The sequence below is a fragment of the Podarcis liolepis genome, assembly GCF_965112155.1.
Source record: "Podarcis liolepis genome assembly, chromosome: 3".
Taxonomy (NCBI): domain Eukaryota; kingdom Metazoa; phylum Chordata; class Lepidosauria; order Squamata; family Lacertidae; genus Podarcis; species Podarcis liolepis.
The window spans coordinates 107476207-107496471 of NC_139557.1; the positions used below are offsets into that span (position 1 = coordinate 107476207).

The 20265-nt window shown below is 43.3% G+C and overlaps 1 long non-coding RNA gene across 7 annotated transcripts in view; it reads left to right on the top strand.

Moving 5' to 3' along the window:
* LOC310702850 overlaps positions 1–7057 on the top strand; it is a 54849-nt gene extending 47792 nt beyond the window's left edge. Inside the window, exons 5-8 of one of the 7 annotated variants that reach the window (XR_014523697.1) lie at positions 2612–2730; positions 4258–4361; positions 5694–5738; positions 7026–7057. This is a non-coding gene — a long non-coding RNA (uncharacterized lncRNA). The other 6 variants (XR_014523698.1, XR_014523699.1, XR_014523701.1 and 3 more) reach the window with 6 other exon arrangements.
* Positions 7058–20265: the final 13208 nt, after the last annotated feature.

The window sequence follows — 20265 nt, forward strand, 5'->3', positions numbered from 1 at the left end:
TTAGCGGAGTCTGTAACCTGAAGCGCCTGTAACCTGAAGTGCCTGTAACCTGAGGTACAACTGTAGTGTGTACGTCAGATAAGGGAAGGGAAGGAAATGGCTCGGCCAGCATGCAGGTTGCTTTATAAAGTGTGCATAAGCCCTAATACTGAGTCAGACCACTGGACCATCTAGCTCAGTATTATCTAAACCAGTGGTTTTCAACCAGTATGCCATGGCACCCTGGGCAACACTGGCCTCCATCCCTCTTCAGGCATTTCTGCCATGCAACAGCAAGCTATCGCTCTGCATTGGAACACGTTTTTAAAAGAAAAGCCTGACTAGCTTTTCAGGTACCATTTAATTTAATAACTTTCTAAAGAAATGTCTGAAGTAACTGATATTACAGTCTGAAGTCTTGTTTATTCTGTTATATTTTACTCCAAGAAGTCCCATTTATCCTAAACAAAACCCAATATGGCAGACATGTATGTACAATATACAGTGGTACCTCATGTTAAGTACTTAATTCGTTCCGGAGGTCCATTCTTAACCTGAAACTGTTCTTAACCTGAAGCACCACTTTAGCTAATGGGGCCTCCCACTGCTGCCACCGTGCAATTTCTGTTCTCATCCTGTTCTTAACCCAAGGTACTATTTCTGGGTTAGCGGAGTCTGTAACCTGAAGCGTCTGTAACCTGAAGTGTTTGTAACCTGAAGCATATGCAACCCGAGGTACCACTGTGTGTGTGTGTGTGTGTGTGTGTGTATAAAATATGATCCCATTGAGATCCCAAAATGAAATTTTGCAGGTAGCTCTTAGGTATATTAAATAATCAATACTTTTTTGTATTTTTTTAAATTATATTTTTAAAATCACTATTTAAATTTTGTTACTTAAATTTAAATTTTAAAGTAGTTCATCACTTGGCATATCATATTAAAGCCCATGTAGTTCTGAAGAGATTGGGGTTTTTAACTTTAACGTATCTCAGTTCTGGGCAGATAAAAGTTTTAGATTTAAACTTTGTTCTGATCATTCAACAAGTGTACAAAATATTAAGAAAATTGTATGACATGAGGTGAAAATCCTGGATCACTTGATATAGAACGACCTGACTCTACATTTCCAGCATAAATTGTTCCTCTTCACATTACAATTCATAGGAAACTGCCATATCCTGAGTCAGACCATTGGTCCATCTAGCTAAATAGTCTCAACACTGGCTGGCAGTGACTCTCCAAGTTTTCAGACAGGGAGTGTTCCAAGCTCTACCTGGAGATGCCAAGGATTGAACCTGGAACTTTCTGTATGCAGAATAGACATTCCGCCTCTGAGCTGCAACCTGCCATCTCCTCAACTCAGCCAGTTAGTGGTCTCTTGCAGGATGTTTTGAGCCAGCACTGAGCTTTTGTTAAACTTGGCATAACTGATCCAGTAAACATAGAATGAATAGGCAAGAGTGAGGTAGCAGGGGCGGAATAGAAATTCAGGACAGCTTAAAAAAAATGTTTTTTGGAAAGGATTTATAGCAGCTAATTTGCTTCTTGAGACACTGGAAATAAAGCAAAGCTTTAATCAGTCAACTCCTGAATAGTGCTGGAGTAATGGTGGGAGTTGTTGTTTGGTTATGTTTTCAGAAGCCGGTGCTGGAAAATGTTACAGGGGGTGGGTGTCTAATTATGTTGTCAGCAGGTAGATAGGTGCCATATGGCAGTGGCTGCAGACTGGGTTTGATAAAGACTATTCCAGGCACCTCAATTAATATACAACTGCGAGCAAACAAACAGAAAGGCAAGCGAAAGGAACACTTGATCGGTGTCTAGAAACTGAATGCTGAGAAATAATTGTGTCGTCGGCAAAGGCAGCTCCTGTAACCCGACTTCCAGTCACCCGGTGTTGTTGTTAGAGGTTGTTATAGTATAGGGTCAAGATCCCTGTGGGAGAGAATGGATGCTGTGGAGGGGTGCAGAAAATAGTGCCCAGTTGTGCAGAGCACTTTCACAAATGCAATGGACACCTTCTGTGACTGGTGTCCATCTTATAATGTCCTTCCTTGATGCTGCAGCCTGGTGACTGTGCATCATTGAAGCAGGAAGGGAAGAAACTCACAGAGCTGGTTCCTAGTGTTTTTTACTGGCAGTGGGATGGCTTTTTCCACCACCTGTCAGATCTGGGACCAAGCTTGCAACAGGCTGACACTTCCTATGGGAAAAGACCATGGTTCCTTTTTTATTCAGAAGGTTCCAGGTTCAATCTCTGGCATCTCGCAGTAGGGCTGAGGATCTCCCCTACCTGCAGCCATGAAGAGCCCCTGCCAGTCTGTGCAGGCAGTGTGGAGCTAGATGGATCAATGGTGTGTCTCACAACAAAGGCCCCTGCAGATGTCACTTGATAATTTGTGTTCATGGTGGAACCGGGGAGGCCATATGAATATCTTTCATAGTTTTTCGTCTTCACTTCTTTTTCACCCTCAGAGAAAGAAATGGACCACTTCTGTGTTGTTTCTGAAGTGGTTCTGCAAAGGTTCACATTATCTACAATGTATTTTCTCCATGTGGGATATTTAAGATACATCATTTCCACAGTCCTTTGGGAGGAAGGCTCTGGGCTATTTTTCTCTCTTCAGAGGAGCACAAAACCCATGCCAAAAGGCTCCCTCCTCTGGCAGGGCATGAACTTCCAGAGTAACCTGGAGGGAAGCAGACCGCCCCAGTGCATTTAACAGCCTGCAGGTGTAAACACACCAGGTACAAACTCCCTGCAATTCTCAGCTTGGGGGACAATGATTCTGGCTGGAACAGGAGCCTTAGGGTGGGAAAGCTCCTCCTCAGAGCTTCTGATGCAGCCAAAAGATCACAGTCCCCGTGCTGTTTAGTAGCGTGGTTCCAGCTGTCTTTCCCACAATACCCAGCTGATGCCTAATCAGCTCTGCAATAGGGAAAGGTGTGCAGGGCTCCCTGGGCTTGGCAGGCCACCTGTCCTTCAGGCCATCCTCAATACCTTTCCTTTCCTTTCCATCACCGACAATTAAAGTATCTACAACACACACTCCCTATAAGAGGTGTAGCCAATGTGGTACCTTCCAGATGTTGTTGAACAACAATTTCCATCAGTCCCATCCAGCCCAGTCAGTTGTCAGGCTTCATGGGAACTGCAGGGTGACAACATGTGAAGTGAACTATGTTAGCTATTCCTGTTCTACAACATCAGCAGAGAATGTGCTACATAGTCAAGCAGCAAAAGTAAAATTTGCCCTGTGAATTTACTGGGGTGGGTGCTAGGATGTATGATGGTTGTTCTCTGAAGGGCAATATTGTCTCCTGAATTCTAGTACCATCTTTATTCATTTAAGCTAAGAGAACCCTGGGAAGGACAGCATCCAAGGATTTTTGTTTTTTTTAACAGGCACTATATGTAACCTTAGAGGGACACGGGTGGCGCTGTGGTCTAAACCACTGAGTCTTGGGCTTGCCAATCGGAAGGTCGGTGGTTTGAATCCCTGCAACAGGTTGAGCTCAAAGTGCAAGTAGACAAATAGGTACCGCTCTGGCAGGAAGGTAAATGGTGTTTCCATGCACTGCTCTGGTTTCACCAGAAGCGGCTTAGTCATGCTGGCCACATGACCCGGAAAAACTGTCTGCGGGCAAACGTCAGCTCCCTTGGCCAGTAAAGCAAGATGAGCGCCACAACCCCAGAGTCGTTCACGACTGGACTTAACTGTCAGGAGTCCTTTACCTTTACCTTTTTATATGTAACCTTAAGGGATCAGTCAGGTAACACCTGAATACTTATTACCTGGACACCTGTTCAGGTAACATCTGCATGGAGTCTGAATGCTGGAATTAAGGTCCAACTGTCAACACCCCATAAATAACCCAACTTCCTGCTTCCTGCAAAATTCACTTCTCTTCTGAATATTTTCAATGACTGCATTGAAGATGTCCCCACGGAGCTATATGTTGTGTTTCATTCTTGCTAGACAATGGAAGTATATCTTGAGGCCTCCACATAAGTTTCTTCAGCAACAGTTTCATCAACAAACCCAGATTGCTCAGTCCCCCGTTCTTCATGAACCTCCATTATTTAAAATGTTTTCAAAGTGTTAGATTGCCTGCCAGTTTAATTCATGGGCAGTGATTGTGAATCCAGGGTAGCTCATGAATTTTAGGCTGAATGATGGTGCACCAGGAAAGGCGTACCAGAGGCAAGTTATTTGCAGTTCAACATTTATTATCCTCCTTTGCTTCTCTGCTGCTTTTTCAATGTTCTAACAGGAACCATTAGTGTCCAAAGGAGAAAAATGAAGACAAGAAGAGCCTTGGTGGATCAGACCAAAGACCCATCTAGTCCAGTATCCTGAGATGCCCACCAGCAGGATGTGAGCACAGCAGCCCTCTCCCAGGCCTGTTTGCTAGAAACTGATATTTAGGGGCATGCTGGGTCTGATTCTGGAGGCAGCAGCATGCAGTCATCATGACTACTAGCCTTAACCCTTAGGAATTGGTTCTATCCCATTTTAAACCCATCTAAACCGGCGATAGCCACATCTTGTGGAAGCAAACTCCACAGTTTAACTATTACCTGCCTGTCCTGCATCTCCGAACTTCATAAAATGAACCTGGGTTCTAATACGTTGAAAGAACAATTAAAAAGAAATCTATGCACTTTGTCTATGCCATGCATGCTATAAAACTTTATCATGTCCCTCCTCACTTATTCATCTTCCTTCCATACCAAAAAGATCAAAACAATGCATTTTTGAGCTGTTGCAGCAACCAGAACTGCACTCGGTATTCCAGGTGTGGTCACACCATAGACTGGCATAATGGTGTTGGGGCAAAGGCTGTTTTATTTTCAGACCCTTTGATGATGATTCCCCACATGGAATTTGCCTTCTCCACAACTGCAGCACACTGAGTCAGCATTTTCATTGAGCTGCCTATGACACCGAGCCTCGAGATTTATTTCCTAGTCCTCCATTGCCACTTCAAACTCCATAAGCATATTTGTGAAGTTAGGATAGTTGTTTTTTTAACCCAGCATGTACCAATTTACACTTGTTTACAGTGATTTGCACTTGCCATTTTACTGTTTATTCACCCAATTTGGAGAGATCATTTTGGAGCGCCTTGCAATCCTTGTTTTTACCAACCTGAATAATTCAGTGTCATCTACAATGTTGGCCATCTCACTGCTGACCTCTAACTCCGGACTGTTTATGAACAAGCTGAAAGGCGACAAGCTCTCATTAATTCCAGTGGTACTTTTCCTCCTTGACTTAAAGTTGGCTTCAGGCTTCAGGCTTCAAGCTTCAGGCAGACAATGTTTGTCACGACCGTCATATAACAACATCAAGCCCTATGATCGAGCCAGTCCATCAAGCTGTGAGTGAGGGCCCACTTCACCTCCAGACTGGTGTTTTCTTGCAAGTATATTCTGGAATGTGATCTTGACACAATAGCAGTGCACTTTCCGTGTGTGAGTGGGGTGGGTGGGTGTTTTTGAATCAGGTTAGCCATATTGATTCATATGCTGTTGGTGGATTCTTGTCATTGTCTTGTTGGGCTGTGTATGTGACAAAGAGGAGCCATACCAGGGTGAAGGTATCTGCTATTTGTCCCCATGTCAGTTTCAGTTTATCAGTTAATTTTTCTAGTAGGGCTGTTTCCCATACTATTTGCTACCATTGGTCCATGCTTACTCCTGACAGGTCTCTCCAGTGTCTGGCTATGATGTTTCTGGTTGCTGAGAGTAGGTCAGTACTCACCATGGCCCCCTCCCCCTCCCCCCTTTTTCTTCCTAATGTAACCCTAATGTCTCAACAAATGAAACTGACTTATGGAAAATGTGACTTGAAAAAAGAGACATTGAGCATACCTTTGTCAACCAAGAAAACTTTAATAAAAATATTTTTTTAAAAAAATAGCAGTGCAGTAGAATCATAGAATTGTAAGGAATAGCCAAGGGTTATCTAGTCCATGGGTAGGCAAACTAAGGCCCGGGGGCTGGATTTGGCCCAATCACCTTCTAAATCCAGCCCGCAGACGGTCCGGGAACCAGACTGTTTTTACATGAGTAGAATGTGTGCTTTTATTTAAAATGCATCTCTGGGTTATTTGTGGGGCATAGGAATTTGTTCTTTTTTCTCTCCCCCAAAATATAGTCTGGTCCCCCACAAGGTCTGAGGGACAGTGGACCAGTCCCCTGCTGAAAAAGTTTGCTGACCCCTGATCTAGTCCAACACCCTGCAATGCAGAAATCTCAACTCGAGCATCCATGACAGATGGCCTTCCCACCTCTGCTTATAAACCTCCAAGGAAGGAGAGTCCACCACCTCCTGAGGGTGACTGTTCCACTATCAAACAGCTCTTACTGCCAGAAGGTTATTCCAGGTGTTGAGTCGGAATCTTCTTTCTTGTAACTTGAAGTCATTGGTTTGGGTCCTACCCTCCGGAGCAGGAGAAAACAAGCTTGCTCCTTCCAGGTGACAGCCCTTAGTGGTGGATTACTTCTCCTTTGGTGTGTCCTGCGATGCTTCCCCAATGCAACCACATTATTGCTGTCTGGAGGGGCAATAATGCAACAAAAGGGGGACAGAAATAAACCAGAACATTTGCAGCCTAAAAGGTTACGAGATTTCAACAGGCAAGTCACAGGGTGTGCACTCATTGGAAATGAAGCAGTTTATTGACCCGGTGCTTTTGCAAACAGAACAAAAAGCAGGACTGCATATAACTGCCCCATTAGCATCGTGAGCAGAAATAATCATATATCCATAATAAAAAGGGCCCCAGGGAGAGAAGTGGGACTCCATGAGCTCTGCTGAAAGAGCAGCAACTTTTGTTTCCTCTCCCAAAAAAAGGTTCTGTTTCTGCTGCTCACTAGCAGTTCTCTGTAACTGAATATTATAGAAGGAAGGAGAACGAAATAGAGATAGAGAGGGGGAAGGAAGATAATAGGGGAGGGAAAATATAAAGTTAACAAGAACATTTATACATAAATATATATGTATTTGAATTTTATTTTTGCTTTTAAATAACAGGTACTTTTAGGAAGTAAATAAGAAGAAAAAAGGGGAAAGAAAATAAATAGAATGAAAAAGGAAATAAAGCACTGGTCCTGGTTTACTTAATCACTTATATAGGAGTAAGAGTAAGATGAGAGAATGAAAAACAAGTGATGATGAAACCCTGCCATTCATGACTGTTTTATGCAAGAAAGAAAAGGCTGTCTGTGAGCTTTAAAGAGAAAGGAAGAAAAAGAATTCGTGTCCCAGCTTGCTTTTTTCCTCCTCCCTTCCCAGTCTCTTTTCCTTTTGTGTTGTGTCTCTCATATTGTTAGCCTGAGGGTGGGAACTGTCCTCTCACTGATATTTATAAGTCACCTTGGGACCGATTTTTGGTTGAAGAGTGGGGGGAATGCTAACCACAACAATGATTCTTTTCATCATTTTAATGGCACATGGTGAATCAGCCAGGATATAGGAGAATATATAGGGCTGAATTTCTGGACATGGCATGCATGATTTTTGTCACACCCAGTATACCATCTCTACACAAAATACCCACTCTGTTGTGCCTAAAACCACATATTACCACAGAACCAGGCTGTTGTGCAAACACAGTGCCCTGGGCCAGTTTGTAATGCTAGTGGCAGGCTATACTGTCACACTGAGGCAGGAGCAATTTCCCCATTCTCCTTTCCATACTGATTTGCCAAGTAAGACGACTGATAGGATCAGCTCGCAGCTAGGACTATTCAATCTGTTTCAGTTTGCTGCAGCTGGAAGAGTTCAACCCAGGAGGATGCTCTCAATAAAAATAAAACTGTTCAGCTTGGTGTTAGAATGGTTTATTTAATCCTAATTGATTACTCTTGAGGGTGTCGAAAATAACATGTGGGTGGCTTTGTGCCCTTTGCATGAAAACACATCAATCACACCTCTAAGCTAATGGAGGGATAATTGCAATAAACGTACTTCTTACTCATGCTATTACTGTTTTTCATCATCATCATCACCATTAAAAATAGGCACAAGAGAAACAGTAGAAATGGAATAACAAATTAAGGGCAAGAAAAGAGAAAATATACAATTGTTGTAGTTATACAGCTCAGTCAGTAGAGCCAGGGTACTGGCGGTAGGACATCAATGAGTGGTCATAGGGAGAAGAGGCAGAAGACTAGGAGGAGGAAGTATTGGAAGCTGAATAGGTAACAGGGCTTAGTGAACGGAGGGAGTCTGTGCCAGAGAGCAGTTCAGAATCAGAATCAGAAACTGAAGTAGGAGAGGAGGGGACCAAGAGGCAGAGATGAGTCAGGCTGGTGAAGGATCATGGGTGTCTCCCTCTCTTACTGCAACAAGCTCCCCTCTTCCCTGGTCTCCCAGAACCAAGAGAGGCATAAAGTGGGAGAAAGAAAGACAGGCACGCAGGTGCAGTCTCAGATTGCTCGGGGGAAACTCTGAAGAGGAGGAGACTTAGACAGCTGAGGGGAGGTGGGGACCTTCAGCCTCTGCCATTTCTTCATAGAGGCAAGACCTACAGAAGAAGAGTTGCTGTGCTAAGGAGGCCTGACACACCTGTGCAGATCCTTTTTTTTCTAATAAAGAGTTAACTCCACTTACTCCGTATGATTTACTGCTGGCTGGCTCACTCAACGCACATTTAAAAATTGCAAAGGCAAGGATTGTGGGATGTAATCCACTGGGAACAGTCAAATACAACATTCCTTGTTTTGCTAGAGTGGACATGCAAGGGTATGTTACAGATAGGTAGCCGTGTTGGTCTGCCATAGTCAAAATAAAAAAAATCCTTCCAGTAGCACCTTAAAGACCAACTAAGTTAGTTCTTGGTATGAGCTTTCGTGTGCATGCACGCAGTGTATCTGTAGAAGTGTGCATGCACACGAAAGCTCATACCAAGAACTAACTTAGTTGGTCTTTAAGGTGCTACTGGAAGGAATTTTTTTATTATGCAAGGGTATGTTTGGTCCAGCCAGTCGAAACTTCCTGTTCCTCCTGGCCTGGAGCATCCTTCCTTGCCTGCCTTCAGCGATCACACTGTGCTCTGCCTGATCATGAGTAAACTTTATTTTTATTGCTAATGAATAAGACTGTGGTGTCTTTATTCTTTTAGGAGGGATTTAAAAGGGGATCTTGCCAGGAACATACAATGCAATCTGAAGGAGATTGAATTGCATAATAGTAAGAGGTTCTAACTGTTGGAGATTCATTCCCCTTATCTGCAGTCATGGGATCTGCAGTCATGGGATTGTTTTCTATCACATGATAGAAATCACATGATGGTGTATGTTTTCATTGCACAGTGTGGGAAGTGACGGAGACAGGATGTTTTGTGTTACTGTGTTCCGTGAAGTGGGACTATTGTCCTTTGTTCTTTCTCTTTGCTGTCTGATGAGAAAGTGGCAGGAGCTAAGTCAGAATGCTCCGAGTGTATTATATGTAAATAAAGTAGATTAGCCAAAATGCTGTGCTATTGGTTCTGTTATGCAAACTGCGAATACTCTGCAGATCCCTAAGTGTGCTAATGCCTTTTGGCATTGGTCGCTGTGATGTTCGGGCAGAAGAAAACTTTTGAAGCTCCCGAACAATCGACCAGGAGGGAGAGAACATGCCAGTGGGGCATGTGTCTCTGCCAAGGTCCTACACAAGAGTAGGACGTTCCTAACACCAACGAGCCTGCAACTAGATTTCTGCTGTGTGAGAGAAGGGGAATGTAAACCCTGCTAAGTATAGGAACTTGCTGGCGCAAGTTAGGAAGGATATTAATAAACAATATATCCTCTCCTGCCTCCCTGAACATTCCCACAAGGATTGCATTACAGCTGTAGCGCAGGTGAGTGTTTTGTGCAACCAGACCTGCCCTTTTGCAAATCTTTTGGGAACGGCCTAAAATTCAGAAATCTCCCTGCTCTCTTGTAGAGCATTATGCCAGCATCTGGTGGTTTAGAGCAGGGCTGCAGAAACTAGATATTGCTGGACTCCAGTTCCCATCAGACCCAGCCAGCAGGTCTAAGGGTCAAGGACCATGAGATTTGTAGTCCATCAACTTGTATAGGACAAAAGGTTCCATAGCCCCTGTTTAGGGGAGCCACGAGTGTCATTTGCTAACATGAGCCTCCCTTTCCTACTGTTAGGTGAAGGGTGACTCCACCCATTGGAAAGATGGGTGCACTACAAATCACAGCCACTGCATGTTCAGTGTACCCCTATCCCTGTTTACTCATAAGCAAGTCCCACAAAGGGTTTCACACCATACATTCAATGAGTGTGCAATCAATGCACCTGTGTGCGCAAATAATCAAGCTGTACACTCATACAGTTATTCACAGGTAGCATTTAATCGGCATGTATTCTTTGTACCCGCAGACTGTATGAATCAGTGGGTGTACACTCTTTTCAAACGGATGCTAGCACATGTGGACTTGTGAACAAGCCTCCTGTGTTAAATGGGGCTCACTGCCAGGAAAGCGGACCTAGGTTTTGCAGCTGTCGCCTGACCCTTGCAAGGGCTCACTCAGGTTGAATTCTGCTTGATTGAGGACTGCAAGATAGCAGGCAAATTAGTTCCATTCACTGTGACATGAACCACCGTTTGAGACAGCTCAGGGTGGAGATGCAAAACTTTTAATGCCTTCTGTTTGTAGGCTGATGAGAAGTGGCATATCTGCAAAGCTGAAGCATCTGGGTTGGCTCTGAGAAACACACAAAAGCTTTTCTGTGTAGATGATTCTCCAAGGAAATCCAAAGCTCATTTGGAGTAAATTAAACATGAAATAAACCAGAAGTATCAAAGGGGAAAAGGAGAAGGCATACACGACAAACTGGGACATATACACCTAGCTATAGCAGACCAAGCTGGTTATACAGAGTTCTGAAAATATAGATAAACCCCTGGCTGCTGTCAGCTGCAATCCCTCCTCCTCCAGTCTAAGGAAAGTTGGAAGTGTTTGAAGGGGAAATCCAACTGCAAACCTTTGCTTCTGCTGGACTTATGGTTTGATTTGTTGTCTGCAGGGAGGAACTGGCTGTTATGAAAAGGTGAACATTATTCAGAGTTGGGATGAAAGCTATCAAATGAAAGCTGTGGGGAAACAAAAAGAGGGGGTGAGTGAGACAGGGTGAAGCTTCCTTCCTTTTTTGCATTTCAGCATTAGCGTGGTAGGTATCAGTAGGGTCTGTGTGCGCCATTTTGTCTCCCAGAATGCCCCTCAGCACAAAGCTACATCATGCTATTGCATCATTGCAGGGCATTCTGGGCAAAACAAAATGGTGGTCACCAGCTGAATGGGAATTGGAGAAATGCTGGGGGGTGTCACTCTGATATCCTCAATGCCCCCCCAAACTACCCCAAACCCCCACATAGCCATTCTAAGTTGTGTGAATGTGACTGTGAAACTGAGGGGGTTGTGAGACTTCCCTGGTAATCAATACGCCATTGAATACAAATCCATACCAGATTTCGCTCTTCAGTCATCTTTACAACATCAGTGTAAGAGAAGTCAGGATCATTATTCACAAATTTCAGATGGAGGGGAGACTTGCTAAGAGCTGATGGCTTGCCAAAATCTACCTGGTGGATTCTTGGCCGAGATGAGCTCACAGCTACATCAGCTACACACCATTACCTGTGCACACTGCCTGTCTCTTTCCTTTGAAAAAGCAGAAGGCAAATCTTGAGCAATAAATCAGAAAGCAGCATATGCTTGAAACCCCCATAAGGAACTGCAGCAAGCTTATTTTAATTTGTGGGTCAGCAACTTCAAAAAGAATCATAATGTCCCCAATTAAACAGCTTACAAAAGCTCTGTTTTTAAGCCCCCTTGCTTGCTAATTTGTTCCTGCAAATTCTGCTATTATCTCCAGGGCATGACGGTTACTTACGAGGTGCTAAAAAGGATTAAAGAGATGATGTGTCTGAAAAATAATTGACCTTTCTGCAGTTTCTAGGTTCAGGAAATGAGAGTTTTGTGGACAACTCTTAGCAGGCAGATTTCGGAAGAGCAGCTCAGCTACACAAGGAAAAAACAAAGACTGTGCAGCTTCTAAAAAATCTAATTGATTTCACAGAAGTGCCGACTCCATCAAATGTGTGAAGCAGAGAGAAGAGAGGGGGTGGATTTGGATATAAAATGCATACACACATGGGTGGAGGTGCAATAGAGTTTGGCAAGAAAACTAAGGCTGTATCTCCACAACAAACACCTAGGAGTTGGGTACCAGTCAAATGGTAACTTTAGACTCTGGACTTATGGTCTTATGTCCCTCACTAAATGCACATTTAGATGAGAATGTGCATTACTTCACTTACTTTGAAGTGTGGCAAGCTGACCTTTCTCAGTTTTGGGGCATGGCTGCCAGTGGTGTAGCGTGGGTTGTCAGCACCCGGGGCAAGGCAAGTAATTTGTGCCCCCTAACCCATGGATTTGCGCCCCCTAACCCGTGGATTTGCGCCCCCTAACCCTAACCCCCAGATGTTGCGCCCGGTGCGGCCAGCCCCCCCTGCACCCCCCACGCTACGCCACTGATGGCTGCTTATTTTTAGACCTGTATGTCTGGCCCCCAAATCCCACTCTGATGGAAACACTGGTAATAGTTTCGCTGTCAGGGCTTCCCCCACAAAGAATCCTGGGCATTGAAGATTGTGGGAGCTAAAAGGAGCTTGGTCCAAAAAAATTCTCAGGATCTGTCCTTTTGGATTTCAATGTGCACGTAATTTTTTTGCTATATTTTTCTCTGGTCGCCAGTTCATTTCTGGATCTGATTTAAGGTACTCACATTAAAACCCTAAATGACTTAGAACTCAAATATCTGAAGGGCTTCCTCCTTCCCTATAGACGCACTCTTGTGTAAATCAGATCAGCAGAGGGGATCCCCTTGATAGTCACACAGCCCCTGAATTGTGGGAAGTGGGTTTGTTTTGTGGGGTGTGAAACACAGAGCAGTCAAATACAACATTCCTAGAGTGGACATGTTTAGACATGAAGAGGGATGTTTGTCCAACCAGTAGATAAACTTCCTGTTTCCTCCTGTGCTGGGACAAACTTCCTCTACATGTGACCAGAGGTGGGTGTGACCTTACCTGTGCAGGTAACAAAAGCAGAGGACTGGCCACCACATCTCTCTCTTCTCCATTTTGCTTTCATCGAAGAAGCATCAGCCTGAGATGCTCTTTTGGCTTCAGAGAGGACAAAGGAACTACATCTCCTTATGGGATTGATTCCAAGTGTATATATTTTGTAACTTAAGTCTGCCTTCTGGGATCCATCTGTGAACAGAATGTGTGAGTAAACTATTTTATACAAGACTGGTCGTGTCTATTCCTTTTAGGAGGGAATAAAGGGGAATTACCAGGAAACTTATTTTAGAGGATTAAGCAAGCCTGGCAAACCTATCCACTGTGTAAGTTTAAAAGGGGAATGTTACTCTGCTTAACGCAAGTTGGAAAGGATAGAACTTAACGCAAGTTGGAAAGGATATAATTAAACAATATATCCTCTCTTGCCTCCCCAAACATTCCCACATGTTTGAGAGACTCCATGGCTGAATACTATAGTTCCCAGGAGCCAATACAGTAAGGTGCATGCATACACCACCACCATCATGTTCCTACCATTATGATCCAAAAGAGGGCTTTTGGGAAAAGCAAGCTTTTCCCCCAAAACATTCTCGAATAAAAATCGTAATTACTAAGCTGGTATTTTGCACATCACTGCCACCAACACTACAATAATGACACATATTGATGGCATACATACATTCATCTCCTCTTTCTGGGGTGGACGTTTCTGTATGGTGGGCTGCCCCTCCCATGAATTACCCACATCATGTGGATTAACATGCCTTATAAAAAAAAGGAGAAGCAATATAGTTTGCACAGCACCAGATGTATTCTGTGAAAAAGGAACATCCTTAGTGATAGCCCTGTCCATGTGATCTCAGGGTCATAGGTTCAAGCCCCCCATTGGGCAAAAGATTCTTGCATTGCAGGGGGTTGGACTAGATGACCCTCATGAGCCCTTCCAACTCTACGACGATTCTATGATCCTCAGGAGTCCAAGACCTTCTTTGTTCAACCATTTTGGCTGTTCCTGGCATAAGGAAATGCTGAAACGACTTCAAACAATAAATCCCCCCCAAGTCTTTACAGTCCCTCATGCAAGCTGCTTCAGATTCCTGACTGTCGTTTTCAGAGTGTTTGAGCTCTGCTGGGAGCCTTCCTTTAAAAAGCAGTTTCTCCATCGCCTCTGGGCCTTGCTGAAAGCCTTTCCCCTCGTTGCCAGTAGCCCCGTGGCCCTTCAGAACTGCTGCCTCCACTCGCAACTCAAATCAGCCCCAGAATCAGATTTCCGACTGCTCTGGTGATTTTGATCTCAGCAACCCTCCTCTTTCTTGCCACTCCAGCTCAGCTGGCTAATAAGATTTGCAGAAAGCACAGGGCTGATCACAATTAACATGCATGGAAGGAAAGCTGCATTGTACTGAGCCAGACCACTGCTCTATCTAGTTCAGCGCTGTCTCCACCAAATGGCAGCAGCTCTCCAGGATTTCAGTCATGGATCTACCCCAGCCCTACCTGGGAGCTGAACCGGGGACTTTCTTTTCTTTCGTTTTTTTAAACATAATTTTTATTGAATTTTCCATGTTTCATTTTAATTCAATACACATGTTCACAACTTATATTATTTTCTCAGAATGAGCTTTGACTTCCCTCTATCTCTCTTTCTGACATCCCTATAACATTTAACATATCTATCGCATTTCCATAGTCACTTCTTTATCATAGAATAACCTTAAGAAATCACATTCTTATTTATAAATCAGCATCTTAATTTCACATTACTAAACATTTCACGTTAATGCTACAAACGTTTTCAAAGGAGTACAGTTTTCTTTCAAATAATAAATAAATTTGCTCCAGTCCTTTTGATATTTTTCTTCGGGTCGATTCCTGATTCTCCCCATCAGCTTCACCAACTCCACAAATTCTACCATCTTTCTTCTCCAATCTTCCAGTGTGGGGAGTTCTGGCTGCTTCCACCTTTGAGCCAGAAGAATTCTCGCTGCCGTTGTGGCATACATAAATAAATTTACATCTTTTTTTTATAAATTTCTTCATTAATTAGCGCTAGTAAGAATGCCTCTGGTTTTTTACTAAAGTTATATTATAATATATCTTTTAGTTCATTGTAAATGATGTCCCAGAAAACCTTAGCAAACCAGGGACTTTCTGCATGCAAAGCAGATGCTCTGCCCCTGAGCTATGACCCTTCCCCTTGAAAACATAAGTCTCAGGTAAGGGGGCTGAGCAGCATCAGAAGCACATGGTGGGGATGGAGAATTTACACCTTTCCCCCCCTGCAATGGTCTCAGTTAAAACCACCCCTCTGAAGCTGCTGTGTCAATGGAGGCTTCCCTACAGGTGCAAATAGAAGCTTTAGGGTGGGCAATATTTTTCAGGAACATGGTGGGGGAAAGAGTTAAAACGGGTGGTCATGGCATGGATGCGGCCCTTAATATTGGGCCAAACTAAGGTGTAGGTGACTGGCACAACAGTGCTACAGTCTTCCATATGGAGGACCATTATCCACCAATACATGCCCTATTTCTTTCTCTCTCAACTCCAAATAACAGCCTAGATTATAGTGATGGTTATATATATATATATACACATATGTATATATGAGAAAATTTATAAAGGGGGGGGGAGAAAGAAAGAAGTAACAAAGATAAGAAACAAAGAAATCAAATTTTTAAAAAGGAAACGAAGTTATTTACATAGTAAAAGTACTCATCAGCACAATCCTTCCCATCCTTCTCATTATACTGTTTGATATAACATTCTTTTTTACACAAGTTTACATTGTATAATATCATTTCTTTCTGCTTTGTATACATTCCTTTGATCTTCTTCTTTACAAATATCACTCAATTTCTGCTAATATGGAGCTGTTTGTACAATAAAGTTTTACATAGTTCTTAAATATTACCCATTCTCTAGTTGTTTTTTGTTTCGATATTCCTCTAACTGATCCCGTCAGTTTTGCTGATTGCAGATATTCTAACATGAGTATTCATGTTAGATTATAGTGATGGTTCATTGCTACCACCAGCAGGTCCCCTCTCCCTGTCCCTCACACTGCAATAATACCGGGTGATCTAGTGTATCACAGTGGCTCATCTTCCACTGCTGAAAGCTTATAATTTTTTCGAGCAGACAACATTTGAAAGCACCCATTTGTAAGTGAGCGCCATGTCACCGAATATCATCACCCTCATGGGAGCAGTGATGGGTTGTGCCAAGTGTCAAGGAGGCGAGTTAATAATTACCAAGTCAAGTATTAATGATCACATAAATCTCTTTCAAATTAAAAGTTTTGCTCTTCTGTACATAATTAAACTTGCCCATATGAAATCCGCCTCTCTTTCATTCAGAGAGGGGAGTCCCGCTTCCTTTCCCCTTCTCAGCAAGTTGATAATTTGCCAGTTTTTCCTCCACTTCAGTTATTTCCCAAATGGTACCTTCAACTATTGCAAGTTTGCTCTGGCTCCTATAAGGTGACGCAGTGAGAGTCTTCATCTTCCAATTTTCTCTCTCTGCAAGGACGCACAACAAGATAACAGGCTGCAAACTCATGCCCACCCCTAACCAAGCTAATTTTGGAATTTAAGGAAGAGAACAAAATAAATGTCTAGCAGCGACTACCTGCTGAGCCTCCCTTTTATGTAACAGGAAGCAGCAGGATAGGTTAAAGTGAAGTTCTGTGTCCAAGGAAGTGAAACAAAAGCCCATGAGCCCTTAATCACCCAGAATTACTTTTTGCAAATGGAGAAACTGATGGGGGAATAGCTCTCTCTCTCTCTCTCTCTCTCTCTCTCTCTCTCTCTCTCTGTGTGTGTAATAATAATTAATCAACCCAATGAAGGACCTGTATAGGCATATTGGATATGATGGACTGCCAAGGAAATTCTCAAAAACTCACAAGTTTTCTTTTGACTGACTGAAATTGGCCCTTTGATTTGGCTTATGTGTTCAGCCTTCTATTGGTTTATATGTTGAACACTGAGGTATTAGGATGGAATTTGGTATTCACAATCATGACACAGCTCCACACTTTGAATTAGCTGGGCACCACCACTCCAACCTTGAAGGCTGGGGAGAAAAACACAAACTGTAACATACAAAAATACAAAATATTTTGTCATGATACACAGTTGATGTATCAGTGGTGCAGTGATAAACACTTAAAGGTAGGAGCTCAGCGTGACAAAGAAATTACACCACTTCAGCTACCAGCATGAAGCAGGAACACCATCAAAAGAGAAGGGTACATGTACACTGTTAAGTTGTGGGTGAACATATCAGACGACACAGCGCTTCTTCAAATAGCTCTTGTTTATTCACAGGCCAGAACTGAACTGAAGGGTTCAGCCAGCCTGCTTATATAGAGCTCCACTACAACGCAACAGTAACTACTTTCTGTAACTATCCAATCACTGAACATCACTTTCAATCCCTTATTTGCATATGTGGACCTGAGTGAAAACTATCTACAGTATCCCCTTGCTGGCCCAGGGTGAGAACTTTAGTACATAACATACACAGCCTCTGCTTTATTAGTCTCTTCATTCTGTGACTTCATCTATGTTTACCTACCACAATAAAACTTTAAAGCTTCATTGTCACCTCATGGACATGTCAGGGCAAGGACCTCTACTCCTCTGGCAGATTATTTCCTTGCTCCTGCTCTGAAAAAAGTACCAGAACTGCCCCTCCCCCATGTATTTCCCTTCCACTATACCACTGATGCATGTTCAATGCACAGCTTTATGCTTGAGGTTCAAACAAAACTTCAACCCACCTGCCCCTTGGAGTTAAGGAATCTTGTGAAACACACTGCTAATATATCATTCGAGCACCAGAATTGCACAATGGACGTTACTGAGCAGATTGTCAACTTCATTCTTTGTGCGAAGTTCAAGCAGCAGCTAGGTTAGGCAAATAAAGAGACTGCATGACTCAGTTCCTCCTCTGGGTGAATTAGCACTGTTTCAGCTGTGGATAATATTCAAAAAGAATACATGCAGCTGAGCACATATGGAGCTGAGTCATAGGGAATTTGCACAAACTCAGCGTGCATGTTTATGATTGTCAGGTGGTGTCAATATTTGAACTGATAAGTCTTTGGATCTGCGTGCAGCTGCCTCATGTGGTGAGCCAGTGAACTGCATATTGCAGCATCTATCAAGGACATGGGTAGGAAAACTAAGGCCTGGGGGCCAGATGCGGCCCAATTGCCTTCTAAATCCAGCCCACGGACGGTCCAGGAATCAGTGTGTTTTAACATGAGTAGAATGTGTCCTTTTATTTAAAATGCATATCTGGGTTATTTGTGGGGCATAGGAATTCATTCATTATTTTTTTCCAAAATATAGTCTGGCCCCACCACAAGGTCTAAGAGACAGTGGATCGACCCCCTGCTGAAAAAGTTTGCTGACCCCTGATCTAGGATTCTAGGAGGTGAGAAGTACCATCAGAGCCCAGACGCACCCAACCTGGCCACTGGACCCTCCTGGGCAGGAAGGCATATAGGAGGTACTTGCCTGAACAACATGGCCTTCTGAGCTTCTGTATGTTCCTGTTTCATTTGCTTGTTCTTCAGTCCTAACTTGACTTGTCCTTCATTCCTGGCTTGATCTTCAGTTTGTCCCTCAACTAGGATTCCTAAGTGCAATTCCTGGCCCCCAGCTTCCAGCCCATCTCAACCCTACAGCCCAAACCCAACAATAGGATTCTCCATTTTCAAGGGACCATATATTGAGTTGTAATGTCACACCTGCTTTGAAGATGGGGATTGGACGGGAGACTGTGATTTAATTCCATTAGCATTTAAACAGCCACCCTTCAAAAACATGCACTTCTCTGAATCCTGAAATGCAGTTCTCCAGCCAAGTGATATGTACAAAATGCATATGCTAAGGTAAAAAAAGGTAAAGGGTAAAGGACCCCTGACCATTAGGTCCAGCCGAGGCCGACTCTGGGGTTGTGGCGCTCATCTCACTTTATTGGCCGAGGGAGCCGGTGTACAGCTTCCAGGTCATGTGACCAGCATGACTAAGCCGCTTCTGGCGAACCAGAGCAGCGCACGGAAACGCCGTTTACCTTCCCACCAGAGCGGTACCTATTTATCTACTTGCACTTGTCGTGCTTTCGAACTGCTAGGTTGGCAGGAGCAGGGACCGAGCAACGGGAGCTCACCCCATCGTGGGCATTTGAACCACCAACCTTCTGATCAGCAAGTCCTAGGCTCAGTGGTTTAACCCACAGCACCACCTGTGTCCCTTATATACTAAGGTACAGTGTGCCTAAAAATGCATGCTAGTGAAAATAGCATACAAAGATTTGGGGAAATTGCTTTGCAAAAATGTGTATGTTAGGTGGAGGTGTGTACAAAAATGAGTATATTGGGAGAAATTCTGATGAAGTTTCAGGAGACATGCACGTATATACGTGGAAATGGAAGACCACCTGATTGAATAACAGCATAGAGGAAAATGTGGTTTGTGGGTCAGAGGCATGTTTAGCAGCAAGAGGCTCTCATGTTTTCTTTTTCCTTTCCTTTCTTTTTTGACAGCATCAGCCATACATCAGGCGTTAATGTGTCATCAGCCATCCACCCCATCCTAGGTAATAGAATTTGTCCCAGTTACTCCTTGCTGTGAAAGGAATGATTCTTCTGTACCTGGTAAGTGAGTTGGTTTTAAGCACAGCAATTTGCGATTAAGCTAGAGCTTTTCCCGTGAAAAAGACATATATTTGGAATCAAGAAAAGTACCCTCTGCAGAGTCTAAAATTCCATCCATGCAAGTCGTCAGCTCCAAGAGCCACACTTAACAAGTAACCTTTCTTTGACTCATGCTAAGTTTACCTCCGCAGCCGTGGCAACCTCATCTATCAATGGAGGGCCGTGTTGTTCGTGTCAGAATTCATGCAGAGAGAATCATGCAGGTAGAAAGTCCAAATATATATATATATATATATATATATATATATATATATATATATATAAAATCTGCTCGTAAAGAAGTCTTAAATACTTCTCATATCACTTACCAAAGCCATTGATCTCCTCCCCTTATGCATTCAGTGCTGTGTTGACAGAGCTCTCTTGCTTAAATTCTATCCTGACAAGGTCACATTGGGAGATGTTTACCAGAAAGGGGAATTTATTTCATCATGATAGCAAAAGACCATCAGTTTCCC